Source organism: Epinephelus fuscoguttatus, linkage group LG23 (genome assembly GCF_011397635.1).
Source record: "Epinephelus fuscoguttatus linkage group LG23, E.fuscoguttatus.final_Chr_v1".
Lineage (NCBI taxonomy): Eukaryota > Metazoa > Chordata > Actinopteri > Perciformes > Serranidae > Epinephelus > Epinephelus fuscoguttatus.
The window spans coordinates 25,875,382-25,890,219 of NC_064774.1; the positions used below are offsets into that span (position 1 = coordinate 25,875,382).

The window sequence follows — 14,838 nt, forward strand, 5'->3', positions numbered from 1 at the left end:
AATCATAATAGTTGTTTACTTGCAAATCAATTCGATATTGTTGTCAATAGCAAAGGGAGGTTAAGCAACAAGTTATTCACCAGTTTGTCCTTGTCCATGAGTGAACTTGCGAGGCAAACCTGACACATCAGAGTGAAGAGGAAGAACAGGCCACCAGCCACTCCTCTGCTTCTTGGCACGGCTGCTGCTGCCATCGCTGTTCTAAATTATAATTATACAGCATAAAGGATCAATGAAGAATTAAACACAATTTTAAATGTGTATCACTGTAATATTTTAAGTCTACAGCAAGCAGCAAAGTCTACAGCATAAACCACAGTGAGTTAAAGTTTCTGATCTTACCTGTGATGTAGATTAAAAGAGAGCTGCTGTAAAAATGATGGGATGACACCACAACATGCCTTACATACTCCTGGTGTCACCTCGCCCACTGCACATCTCAACTGTGTGTGTGTGCGGGTACATACAGGCTTGCCTTGCCTCCACAGATTAGTATCTCTGCTCATTCACTGTAGTTTCATTTTCACAGAAATAGTATTTGGCAGTTTCACGTCATAGGAATATCTCAACATTTGTTAGTTTAGGTGGATACTGTACTATGAGACACAAAACAAACAACAACTGCCAAGACAACAAACCAGTACAAAACTATACAAAACTATGTCGTCCAGTAAATTACAAATGTAAAACTGAAACTGATTCACTTCATGAGAAATAGTCAGTTGTTCTCACTTGACCTTTCATATCAAATGTTCCTGGTGTGTTTTGCAATTGTACTTGTTGATCAGAGCGTGTTTGTACATGCAGAACAGATTATTCTTTTTATCTACCTGACACTCCCTCTAAGGTTTTACTTTCACAGAAATAGCATGTGACAGTTTCACTTTATAGGAAAATACAAACATCAGTTGATGTTCTTGCCAACTCCGAGACAACAGATCGCTGCAAACTGTACAAAATATTAATACAAACATTGTTACTTTGTGCAACAATCGGAAACCAGAAACATGACAGTGGACGTGTCATAGTTACGGGCAGCTACTATCTGGACATGTGAAATAATATAATTTGCCCCTGAGGCCTTATTGAAAATATTTTTTTTGTCAGGCTGACAGCAAATTTTGTAAATTAGAAAAGAAAGTGTAACTGATGAAATTTATGTTTGCAAAAGCCTTGCAACCAACTGGAATAAAACTACAGGAGGAAAAAAACCATTCAGTGGAAGAAAAGGATATTATACAGTTCTTTCATTTCATTACAAAGTCTTTCGGTTCTCTTTCAGTCACCTGACCAGAGACCTGACACTCCGCACTCAGCTGACACTCTGGAAATTATATGAGTTGTGTACATTCACTGTCCAGGTGTCTGTCTTGACGGCTGTTCTGCTCCCAGGCTGCGGTTAGCAGCTTATGAACAGCACAAAAGTGAACAGAAATGCAATCAAATGATGGGTCACGTCTTTGTGGGTTGTGGTTAGCCTTCGTGTTCCCCTGTCATCGTTTAAAACAAAAGGTTGCATCTACCTTAATTACTTACTAATTTAATGCACCACCCGGTGAGCACGCTTCTGTAAGTGACCTTGGATGATGCATCACCAGCAGACACAGGCTGTGTTTAGCTTTGTTTTAAGTTGATTGTATTTGTAATTTGTCTTTGTTTTTACATGTTCAGTGAGGATTTTATTTTCTATGTTTGATTTGTTATTTTCTCCTCATGTGTTTGGTCTTGCTTGACTTCCTGTCGTTGTGTGTTTTCCCACCTGTTTTTCACACCTGTGTCAATGAGTTTTTCAGTTCCACCTGTGTCTAATCACCCTGCTCACTCTTGTGCTTCCCCTGTCTTTCGTCGGTTAGTTTGTGTCTCCACCTGTGAGTATTAGTTTCCTAGAGTAAGTTTATTTCCTAGTTTGAGTTCCTAGTTATTTGTCTGTAGCTTTCCAGCCTTTTGTCCCAGAGTTTACTTTTTCCAATTGTTTTGTGTTTCTCATGTTGTTGGATCAACATGTTACCTGCCTGTTGGGTGGACTGGTTATATCATGTATGAACGAGCAGAGAAATTGAACCTAGAGCAGACTGTAGAGGACTTCAGACTGCTGAAGACTCTGAATGATGTTCACACAGGTGAGTTCAACAACATGCTCACTGAACTCTTGCACTCACTCTCCAAATGAAAACATCAACAACCCCTGTTTTGCATGTGTATGTGGGCGCACGCACCACTGGATGTGTGCAAATGGAGCAGTTTTTCCTCTTGCTTTAAAATGTGTGTTTGTGGCTGCAGCCGCTGTGGAGTTTATTTTGTTGCCCTGAGGCTGTTTTATTCTGCTCTTGATTTGAGAAGAGGTGTCTGGACATTTAATTTATGTGGCATAACAGTGCTTGTTTCAACCGCCATGGTGTCCACAGACTTTTTATTAATATACTTTGGCTGCAAAGTGTTGTCTATAGAAATGGAATTTGTTTTGGACATATGGGGTCTTGTTGCTGATGTTGATTAGATCTTGACTGGTTCAAACTCTCAGTGTCCAGGGTGTTTAGTTTTCGAGATGTATACTTCCTAAGTTCACAACCTTTTACCCTCCAGTAGCTTAAATCATACCATTGTTGAGTTTTTGGCTTTTGCTGTTTTCAGGGAAATGCATTCTTTACTATGAACACCATGGGTCAGTATGTGATTATAACAAAAGTGAAACTTTTTAAACCATTAAAGCTGCAGTAGGTAGAAAGCCTGAAAACGGTTGATTTTTGAGTCTCATCTGAGTTAGGTTTTGTTCGTCTCCACCCTGAGCCTCTCCTACCAGACGAGCACGTGAGTATTTTATCCTACTTGGTTCTCTTTCTCCTTCTCTGGGAGCCTCGGCTCTCCCTCACCGCGCAGCAGCCCGTCCCATCCTTCCCTCTTGGCCCCGCACACATACCCCCGAGGCTTGGCTCTCCCTCTCTACGCAGCAGCCCTCCCCATCCCTTCCTCACGGACCTGCACATACTCCCGAGCCTCGGCTCTCCCTCACGGTGCAGCAGCCCGCCCCGCACATACCCCCGAGGCTCGGCTCTCCCTCTCTGAGCCCTCGGCTCCGCTCCCATGGCCAACCCTTGCGCCCTATGGCTGGGCCCAGCCCCACCTCACCCTTCCCCTCCCTCTGGGGCTCCGGGGAACCGAGTTCTGTCTACCTTTTTTTGGGGTGTTTAGTCGTGTAGGCAGTTGCTGTGCTGGAATAGCTATTTTACCTGGTGCAATGTTCGCCATTGCCGCTTGCTCTCCCCTTCTGCCGGCGGCACGAGAACGCGCATATGCAGTAGAACAGTCAATAGGAATGGAGTGGTCTGAGCTGACCTTTGATTGGTTGATGCACATTCTTTAGAATGTTTCTTTCTGATTCTTTAGAGGCTGAACACAGAGCCATGGTGAGGTGCAGAAACCTATTATTTGTCTCAGACCACTTGATTTACATTATGCTCAGAGGATATTATAAAAAATTTACTCAATTATACCAAAACAATGTTGCCTACTGGAGCTTTAAAGAGGCTTGATAAAATTAAATGCGCACCCACCATTTCTTCTTTGTTAAAAACAAGTCTGAAAGAACATTTAACTCTCAGATTTTCAACTTATAGAATGATTTCAGTAAACCAAATACCCACGACTGCAAAGACTGTCAGCTCCTGTCCTCTCACCTTAAGCTGTAGTTAACTCTTTAGGTTGTAGTTGATCTCTTGTCTACGGGTCTGTCTTTTGTCCGGGACTTTAATACTTCTGGCTTAAAAGTAGATTTATTTAAATGCATTAAGGAATAAAACTGAAACCTTTTTTTGCAAACAACGAGGCTGCAACTAGAACTCCTCCTTCCTCTATAAGAGCAGGTTTAGCCCCAGTGTGTCTGATGCTTCTATGAATACCTTTTGTTGTATAGTTGAACATGACATTATGAAAACTACTTTTCAATCTCTCTATGTCTCTCAGAGCTTATCTAGCAAAGAAGGGATAGCTTTGACAGAGCTAATGAATTCCAGAGTTGTGGTAACTAAACCTGCTGTGAAGGGAGGAACCATTTGTGTCAAGATGCAGACAAATATAAAGCTGAAATCCTCTCCCAGCAATCTGATGAAAAATTCTGCAGGAAGTTCTCTGTCACATGCATGACCACATATTCTCTCAACTCACATATTAAGTCAGTCTTGAAAAAGCACCGACACATCCTACAGTCCGATACAGAACTATCTTCTGTCTTTCAAGACCCTCCACTCTTGGTACATGCTGATTTCAGAGGCAATAATAGACCTGCACGGCCCATCCAGACACTACTCAGCCCTGTCCTTAATGGGAATTGCACAAAAAACAAACAACCCATCTGTCAACACAACAGCCCCATCCGCAGAAATGACTGTGGTTACCTCATTGCTGTAAATTATAATGACTTAAAACATGGCATTGCTTTCTTAAGAGTCAATGGGACAGAGATGGACACATTGCCACCAAGAGGGGGTGACTACAACCTGCTGTTGAAAAGACATGAAGCCTTTTGGAATTTTTTTGCCTCCGCAGATTAGTATCTCTGCTCCTTCACTGTAGTTTCATTTTCACAGAAATAGTATTTGGCAGTTTCACGTCATAGGAATATCTCAACATTTGTTAGTTTAGGTGGATACTGTACTATGAGACACAAAACAAACAACAACTACCAAGACAACAAACCCGTACAAAACTATACTCATGAGAAATAGTCAGTTGTTCTCACTTGACCTTTCATATCAAATGTTCCTGGTGTGTTTTGCAATTGTACTTGTTGATCAGAGCGTGTTCGTACATGCAGAACAGATTATTCTTTGTATCTACCTGACATTCCCTCTAAGGTTTTACTTTCACAGAAATAGCATGTGACAGTTTCACTTTATAGGAAAATACAAACATCAGTTGATGTTGCTGCAAACTCCGAGACAACAGATCACTGCAAACTGTACAAAATATTTCACACAAACATTGTTACTTTGTGCAACAATCGGAATCCAGAAACATGACAGTGGAAGTGTCATAGTTACGGGCAGCTACTATCTGGACGTGTGAAATAATATAATTTGCCCCTGAGCATGTTGTATTGCACTTATGATGTATTACATAAATCTGATGCCATAGTTATCAGCCTCATCAGCTCTGGCACCTATTCTACACACAGCTGTACACACACCTCTATCAGAAGTCTGGACGTGATATTTTAGAATTTGAAAAAAAAAAAGACATCATATACACAAATTTCCACATATTAAATACATTTAGGTTGTACACTTCTGCTAAATATTATACTGATGTGCAATAGTTTAATTACACCACAGAAAAAAAACACTAGATGACAAACCAGTACAAAATATGTAAGATAAACTGTTCAACACAGAGGAATACAATACGCACATTACAAATGTGAAACTGAAACTGATGGAGGCCTTATTGAAAATATTTTTTTTGTCAGACTGACAGCAAATTGTGTAAATTGGAAAAGAAAGTGTAACTGATGAAATTTATGTTTGCAAAAGCCTTGCAACCAACTGGAATAAAACTACAGGAGGAAAAAACCATTCGGTGGAAGAAAAGGATATTATACAGTTCTTTCACTTCATTACAAAGTCTTTTGGTTCTCTTTCAGTCACCTGACCAGAGACCTGACACTCTGCACTCAGCTGACACTCTGGAAATTATATGAGTTGTGTACATTCACTGTCCAGGTGTCTGTCTTGACGGCTGTTCTGCTCCCAGGCTGCGGTTAGCAGCTTATGAACAGCACAAAACTGAACAGCGATGCAATCAAATGATGGGTCACCCCTCCCGTCGGATAAATGACGGTGGCCTCATAGGGACAAAAAGCCTTACGCAGACACAAGTTTTTCAGGAGTAGGTCTATCTAGCGACGGGGTAAATGTTTATTTAGAAATCTCAACCATGTTACGATATTGTAATGAATCCCTCACGAGCAAGAGACCAGAGTAGCGTTCGGGAAAAAGGCCAGTTTATTTGAGCACTCCAAAACCTCCGGTAACACTCCAGGGGGTAAAAGACTCCTTCCCAAACTCTGACTCTTCTAGCATTAACACACACACTCCATACACACATACTCGTTTACAGTACCAAGCGGGTACCCCCTCCCCTCTCTGCTCAATCTCCAGCCCGCACACTGACTGACAGCGTAGCCTGTAAACAGAGCTCAGCTGTTTATTTAGCCTAGCAATATCTCCGGACTATAGTAGCTGCAATGGACGACTTTGAACGCGATTTTGAAGAGTTTCTTGTAGTGGACACAGACCCAGAGCCATACCTGTTTGAGCCGGAGCATACAGATGAGGAACTCCATGTGTTTGATGCTGAGCGGGCGAGAAGAGAGGCTGAATGCACAGAATGGGATTCGGTGCTACTGCTGCCATTGTTGGGGAGATATATCATCAGGAGGAAAAGCGCCGCAGAGAGTGCATCACAAGGAGTGAAGTTGCGTCTTCTTTTCCTCGCAGATGACGGTTCGGGTTCATTCTCTCCTGTTGCGTGGTAAGTGTGGTCCATACTACTCTCTATTGACGAACTTTTAACACTCTGCTGTTTCCTCCTCCTTCTTCCTTCCTTCCGCTGTATTCATTGGTTTATTTATACACGCGAAACGCGTTCTCTGGCTGGCTGGATTGTCCGCTCGGGCTGCCTTACATACATGGCGGCGCAAGATGGCGACCTCTCTAAAGCAAGACCCCTGCTATATATATAAAAGCATAATTATAAGGCTATGAAAACCAAACGAATTTTATTTTATAGCGATTATACACTTATATAAACATATTAATGGGTAGAATATTCAGATTCAGATTGAGATTTGACAATAAACCATGCCAAATATTACACACTGGCCCTTTAAAGTGTGTGTTTGTGGCTGCAGCCACTGTGGAGTTTATTTTGTTGCCCCGAGGCTGTTTTATTCTGCTGTTGATTTGAGAAGAGGTGTCTGGACATTTAATTTATGTAGCATAACAGTGCTGTTGCAACCGCCATGGTGTCCACAGACTTTTATATACTCCTCCTTTCTCTATAAGAGCAGGTTTAGCCCCAGTGTGTCTGATGCTTTTATAAATACCTTTTGTTGTATAGTTGAACATGACATTATGAAAACTACTTTTCCATCTCCCCATGTCTCTCAGAGCTTATCTAGCTTTCAGAGAGCTAATGAATTCCAGAGTTGTGGTAACTAAACCTGCTGTGAAGGGAGGAACCATTTGTGTCAAGATGCAGACAAATATAAAGCTGAAATCCTCTCCCAGCAATCTGATGAAAAATTCTGCAGGAAGTTCTCTGTCACATGCATGACCACATATTCTCTCAACTCACATATTAAGTCAGTCTTGAAAAAGCACCGACACATCCTACAGTCCGATACAGAACTATCTTCTGTCTTTCAAGACCCTCCACTCTTGGTACATGCTGATTTCAGAGGCAATAATAGACCTGCACGGCCCATCCAGACACTACTCAGCCCTGTCCTTAATGGGAATTGCACAAAAAACAAACAACCCATCTGTTAACACAACAGCCCTATCCGCAGAAATGACTGTGGTTACCTCATTGCTGTAAATTATAATGACTTAAAACATGACATTGCTTTCTTAAGAGTCAATGGGACAGAAGATGGGCAAATTGCCACCTAGAGGTGGTGACTACAACCTGCTGTTGAAAAGACATGAAGCCTTTTGGATTTTTACAGACATATTATATATGATTGATATATGATTTCTACAAATACACCAGCATTGATCCCAATCAGAGGAGCTGCTGTAAAAATATCCTTATCATATTTGAATCTAGCATCACAAGTGAAGATGTTCTCTGTTAGAAGCAACAGAGAGGCCAACTCACCAGCCTGCTGTTGTCTTTACAGAAGATATATCTGTTAAAGAACTCAGGCTTCATGTTTTAGAAGTGTAAAGAAAGAAAGCATCAAACAACAATAATTCCCATGTATTGAATTTATTTTTGTAGCCCACCTATGATGAATTTAATCATTTCTTAACATCTCAGGCACATTTTCTAAACATTATAGTACATATAGTTTAGTGCAATCACCAAGTAATCCATGTCAGAATTTAGACTACATTTCTGTCATTGCAAGGAAGCTGTGAAAATAAACCAGCAAAAGAAAACAATCATAATTTATTCTTATCCTAATTTATGTCAAACATTTTAAAGGAATTCAGGATTTAAAGGCCAGTGTATAAACACCTTAAAATGAAGCTGCACAGTCAGAGAGAGAAATGTAATAGATGCAATAGATGTAATATCAGAGATAGAGGCACTGACTGACATGGAAGTTACAATTCAGCAAGATACTCCTCAACGACATTGATAAATGCATTCATTTTTCTCAGTTCCCTTTCAGTTCTCTCTATTTCTGCATCTATCTCCCTATTCTGCTCATCTGCAAAGGTCTTAGTTTTCTCCATGAGGCTCTTGATGTTCTCTATGTATTCCACTAGTGGCAGAGAGTCAACAGGTAAGTCTTCTGAGGTTTTCTTCAGAAATGCCATCAATGCGTCCATGAGGCCCATAGATCCATCCATGAGCTCTGAAGCAGCGTGCCTTTGTGCCTTAAAGGGGAAAATCAAATAATTTCATCACATGGCAACGACTCAATTTGCTATGTTCTGTTCACTTCAGTACACAATTTTTGTGAGCATGTGAGCAACATGTAAACTGACTGACTGACCTTGACTTTGTCCAGTTCTTGTTGTGTTTCCTGAAGGTTTTTCTTCATCTCTTCCTGCAAATTCAGCATGAGAATTAACATTCAGTTACACATGGGGATATGTACAGCACTAATATAGAGCACATTAGCAGAAATTACTGCAGATAAAGAAAAGAAAAAGAATTTAAACAATCAATTTGCTTGTGGTGACACATAGTGGTTGTGTACTTGCAAATCACTTTAAAATGGTTTTCAATAGCAAAGGAAGGGTAAGCAACAAGTTATTCACCACTTTGTTCATGTCGATCAGTGACCTTGCGAGGCAAACCAGACACATCAGAGTGAAGAGGAAGTACAGGCCACCAGCCACTCCTCTGCTTCTTGGCACGGCTGCTGCTGCCATCGCTGCTCTAAATGATAATTATACAGCATAAAGGATCAGTGAAGAAGTCAAAACATTTTTAAATTGTAATATTTAAATGTTTACAGTATAAACCATTTGATAGTGAGTTCAAGTTTGAAGAATTAAACACAATTTTAAATGTGTATCATTGTAATATTTTAAGTCTACACCAAGCAGCAAAGTCTACAGCATAAACCACAGTGAGTTAAAGTTTCTGATCTTACCTGTGATGTAGATCAAAGGAGAGCTGCTGTAAAAATGATGGGATGACACCACAACATGCCTTACATACTCCTGGTGTCACATCGCCCACTGCACGTGTGTGTGTGTGTGTGTGTGTGTGTGTGTGTGTGTGTGTGCATGCGCGCACACAGGCCTTGCCTCCACGAATTTGTATCTCCGCTCCCTCGGGCCATCACTGTAGATTCACTTAACAGGAATATATCACCATTTGTTAGTTTTGGTGCATACTGTACTATTAGAAACAAAAAACGACAATACAGTACAAAATTATACAAAAATATGTTGATAATTGAACAAATTTGTGATACTGTGACAGACAGCAAATAGTGCCATGTAAAAAAGTTTTGTCAGCTGTGGCCAGTTGAGAAAAAATGTAATCGATAAACCTTGCAACCAACTGAAAAAAATAAAATAAATAAAAATTAGGGACAGAAAGAAACCATCAGGTGTAGTAAAACATATTTCACAATAAATATGCTTATTGTCCTAGAAAACTCCAGAGCTGTTGATCTTCCTCAGATAACCTCTTCTCTGTCACTTCATGAGAAATAGGCAGTTGACCTTTCATATCAAATTGTGAAAGAAAGTGTTGGAGGCTTTATAGAACATGTTGTGACAACAATTATGTAAATGTCATAGTTATGTGCAGTTAATATCCGCACGTGTGAAATAATATAATTTAGCTCCTGAGCATGTTGTATTGCACTTACGATGTATTACATAAATCTGATGCCATAGTTATCAGCCTCATCAGCTCTGGCACCTATTCTACACACAGCTGTACACACACCTCTATCAGAAGCCTGGACATGATATTTTAGAATTTGAAAAAAAAAAAAAAAAAGACACCAGATAACACAAATTTCCACATATTAAATACATTTAGGTTGTACACTTCTGCTAAATATTATACTGATGTGCAGTAGTTTAATTACACCACAGAAAAAAAACACTAGATGACAAACCAGTACAAAATATGTAAGAAACTGATGGAGGCCTTCCTGAAAATCATTTTTGTCAGACTGACATCAAGTAATGTTCATTACATAAGAAGGTTTAACTGATGAAATTTATGTTTGCAAAAGCCTTGCAACCAACTGACAAAAAAACTAGAGAAGGAAAGAAACCATTAGGTGGAAGAAAAGGATATTATACAGTAAGTATGCTGGAGTCATGGAAAGCCCCCAAAGTTGTTGATCTTCCACAGAAAACCTGCTTCTTTCACTTCATTCGACAGTCTTTATTGTCAGTTGTTGTCTCTCAGTCTCTTGACCAGAGACCTGACACTGGAAATTATATGAGTTGTGTTCATTCACTATCCAAGTGTCTTGACGGCTGATGAACAGCACAAAAGTGAACAGCAATGCAATCAAAACAAGAGTCACGTCTTTATGGGTTGTGGTTAGTCTTTGTGTTCCCCTGTCATCGTTTAAAACAAAAGGTTGCATCTACCTTAATTACTTACTAATTTAATGCACCACCCGGTGAGCACGCTTCTGTAAGTGACCTTGGATGATGCATCACCAGCAGACACAGGCTGTGTTTAGCTTTGTTTTAAGTTGATTGTATTTGTAATTTGTCTTTGTTTTTACATGTTCAGTGAGGATTTTATTTTCTATGTTTGATTTGTTATTTTCTCCTCATGTGTTTGGTCTTGCTTGACTTCCTGTCGTTGTGTGTTTTCCCACCTGTTTTTCACACCTGTGTCAATGAGTTTTTTAGTTCCACCTGTGTCTAATCACCCTGCTCACTCTTGTGCTCCCCCTGTCTTTCATTGGTTAGTTTGTGTCTCCACCTGTGAGTATTAGTTTCCTAGAGTAAGTTTATTTCCTAGTTTGAGTTCCTAGTTATTTGTCTGTAGCTTTCCAGCCTTTTGTCCCAGAGTTTACTTTTTCCAATTGTTTTGTGTTTCTCATGTTGTTGGATCAACATGTTACCTGCCTGTTGGGTGGACTGGTTATATCATGTATGAACGAGCAGAAAAGTTGAACCTAGAGCAGACTGTAGAGGACTTCAGACTGCTGAAGACTCTGAATGATGTTCACACAGGTGAGTTCAACAACATGCTCACTGAACTCTTGCACTCACTCTCCAAATGAAAACATCAACAACCCCTGTTTTGCATGTGGTTGTGTGTACACACAATAGGGGATGTGTACAAACTGAGCAGTTCCTCTTTTTGCTATAATGTTTGTGTTTGTGGCTGCAGCCGCTGTGGAGTTTAATTTGTTTACACATCTCTTCAAGAAACCGAAGTCTGACCTGAATTACTCGTTCCAGAAAACTGTGCTTTCCTACTTAGAAGATGCTTAACATAAGGATTGGATCTTCACATCTGAATTTGACAATTACAGCCAACATTCTGTTCAACCTGTATTTCATAGCCTTCTTAAAATACACAAGTCACTAGTGAACCCCCCTGGTCATCCTATGGCGGCTCAGACGGACTCTTTGTTGTCTCCCTTGTCGGAATCGATAGACTTTTATATAAAACCTTTTGTAAAGACTACCTTCTTACAACAAAGTTTATACAGGCTTTATAAATAAGATCTCTAATCATATTACAGAAGCTATTTTATTAACCATGGATGTGGCCAGCCTGTACACCACCATACCACATACCAGGCCTTGAGGCCTTTGACTTGTTTTTGCAGAATTGAGACAACTAGTCCACACCCATTGAGTGCACAGTTGCCCACGTACAGATTCACATGGTGTGTGTTTGGGATACAGATCATAAGAAATTGCAGATTAAATAGTCAACTGAACCCATTAAGAAGAGCAATGTATTCAGACAGTTTTTGTGAATTTGACAGTACAATTGCTTTATTGAAAGTACAGTAATATCATTGCCAATAGTGGGATAGTTAGTGGGCTAAAACTGTACATTAGTAGTTGAGGTAGCACGTTGAAAGGCAGATAGTTAAAGTGTTTATATGTTGTATTGACTTAAAATTGGGGCGTACTGGTAGAATGACTGACAGAATGACACACTGACAGTTTCCGTGATTATGTAGAGCATACCATACCATGACTTAGTCATACCAAAAATTAGAAAAAAAAACAAAAACAAACAAACAAAAAAAAAACACTCTGCCACAGGGGGAGCCACAGCGATCAGGCGCATTTTAGCCATTTTAAAGCATTTTTCTGTTGTTATAGCGCCACCCAGTTGCCAATTAGAGTTAAATTTCTCCAGTCACCTTGAGGCGTCCTGTTCTACATATCTACCAAGTTTAGTAAAAATCGATATGGCGGTTAGGCCTAGATAAGAAATTAGCTGTCTAGCGCCCCCATTTTGTTTGATTAGGTCAATAATGGAGGGGTCCCCTCAGATTACGTGTGGTCATATGCCTACAAAGTTGCGTGGTGATCGGTGAAACCCTTGAGATGTTATACACCTTTATGTGATGAGCCACGCCCTCCGCAATATTCATTGCCTTATAGAAGCTCAGCTTTAGTAAGTTTTCCAACTTTTGCCAAGAGGGAATTTTAGATATTGCTCCCTAGATTATGTTCACTGAGTTTCATACAGATCGGTCAAACTTCCTAGGAAGAGATCGATTTCAAGTGTTTTTCAGAAAATTCAAAATGGCAGAAAATCTATATCACCAGAAGTTATGAGTTCTTGAGGCAAATTTGTTCCTCGTGAGGAGAGGCATCTCTGTACAAAGTTTCATGTCTCTACGACATACTGGGCATGAGATATGCCCATTCAAAGTTTACAATTTCAATTGGTTGCTATAGCGCCCCTTTGGGCAATTGATGTAATATTGCTTCATTCGCATCCTCCCATGACTCTCTACCACTGTGCCAAATTTCACATGGATTGACCAAGTCAGTGAGGAGAAAAAACGTGGAACAGACAAAACCACACATACACCCACACACAGACAGTTTTCGTCATCATATAGTAAGATACAGCAAATCCACCTAATAAGTTCATTCTGGATTTGTCAGGTTTTGAACGAGCAGAGAAATTGAACCTAGAGCAGACTGTAGAGGACGTCAGACTGCTGAAGACTCTGAATGATGTTCACACAAGTGAGTTCAACATCATGCTCACTGAACTCTTGTATCACTCTCCACATGCAAACATCATCAACCCCTGTTTTGCATGTGTGTGGGTGCACACAATAGGGGATGTGTACAAACTGGGCAGTTCCTCTTTTTGCTTTAATGTTTGTGTTTGTGGCTGCAGCCACTGTGGAGTTTATTTTGTTTATACATTCATTAAAACCTTTATTTCAGACTCAGGCAATATCATTTATGTAAATTGAAAACAATGTTGATACATCTCTGTGCTGTTGCCCTGGGGCTTTTTTTTTTATTCTGCTGTTGATTTGAGAAGAGGTGTCTGGATATTTCATTTATGAGGCGTAACAGTGCTTGTTCAACCGCCATGGTGTCCACAGACTTTTTATGTATTGCTGGAGTTTTGTCTTTTTACTAGGTGATTTTAGTGGAGCTCCACTGAGGACATGGCTGTATATTTCTAATTGATTATCAGTTATATACTTTGGTTGCAAAGTGCCATCTATAGAAATGGAATAGTCATGTAACTGATGTTGATTACATCTTGATGGGTCTGACTCTCGGTGTCCTGGGTGTTTAGTTTTCGGGATGTATATTTTTACTCTCCAGTAGTTTAAATGATACCATTGCTGAGTTTTTGGCTTTTGCTGTTTTCAGGGAAATGCATTCTTTGCTATGAACACCAGGGGTCAGTATGTGATTATGACAAAAGTTAAACTTGTATATGGTGTCTTATTCAAACTATTTCAAACTAAGGGACAGTGCAACTGTCAGAGTGCACAAATAAAAAGTTCAAGGAGCCAGACCACTCAGTCCAGCCTCATTGGCAAAGATACAGAGTATTTAGCAAAGACAAAGTCCTTGGTTTGTTGGTCCTCACACAGCTTAAATGCTACAAAATATGTATATCACTTAATTGTCCACGTCATACCAACCTCTATCACACACTCTGTCATGAAGAATTAACACAGTGTCACCCCCAGAAATGTATCATAGGGTGGCTCACCAAAACCAAAAACGCCCATACTGAATTTCAGTATTTCTATTATGATCATATTCTGGATATGGTGTTTACATGAGCACAGAGAAACTGATTAATAATATTTCCCACCTTCACAAGTAGTCCAGCAAGCATATTCAGGTTTCTCATAAATGAAATATGGTGTTTACATTCTCAAACACATACATGGGATACTCTAAAACCCTGATCACAAATTAGATATTTATGTCCATGTAAACACACTCATTTTGAATTCCACAACAATCCTGTTTTTAATGTGTCATGTATCTGTACAGTATATACATGTGTTAGGCGATTCATTGCTCTTCAAATTGGCTAGTTGTCTCTTTCTTTAGCAAGACAGATATACAGCTTTGATTTAAAGGCGTGCATTGATTATAAGGAACAAAACATTCACTGAGAGCATCCTAAACTTAAGGGAAGACTGGTGGGTAC

At 39.9% G+C, this 14,838-nt stretch overlaps 1 protein-coding gene across 1 annotated transcript in view; it reads right to left on the minus strand.

The window, feature by feature from the left end:
* The window catches only part of LOC125883647 (carbohydrate sulfotransferase 12-like), a 43,607-nt gene extending 34,185 nt beyond the window's left edge, over positions 1–9,422 (minus strand). The window contains exons 1-2 of the mRNA XM_049568098.1: positions 9,329–9,422; positions 9,016–9,111 (exon numbers count right to left, since the gene is read on the minus strand). The gene's annotated coding sequence lies outside the window, so the exon portion shown is untranslated. The remainder of the gene's footprint in view (positions 1–9,015; positions 9,112–9,328) is intronic.
* Positions 9,423–14,838: the final 5,416 nt, after the last annotated feature.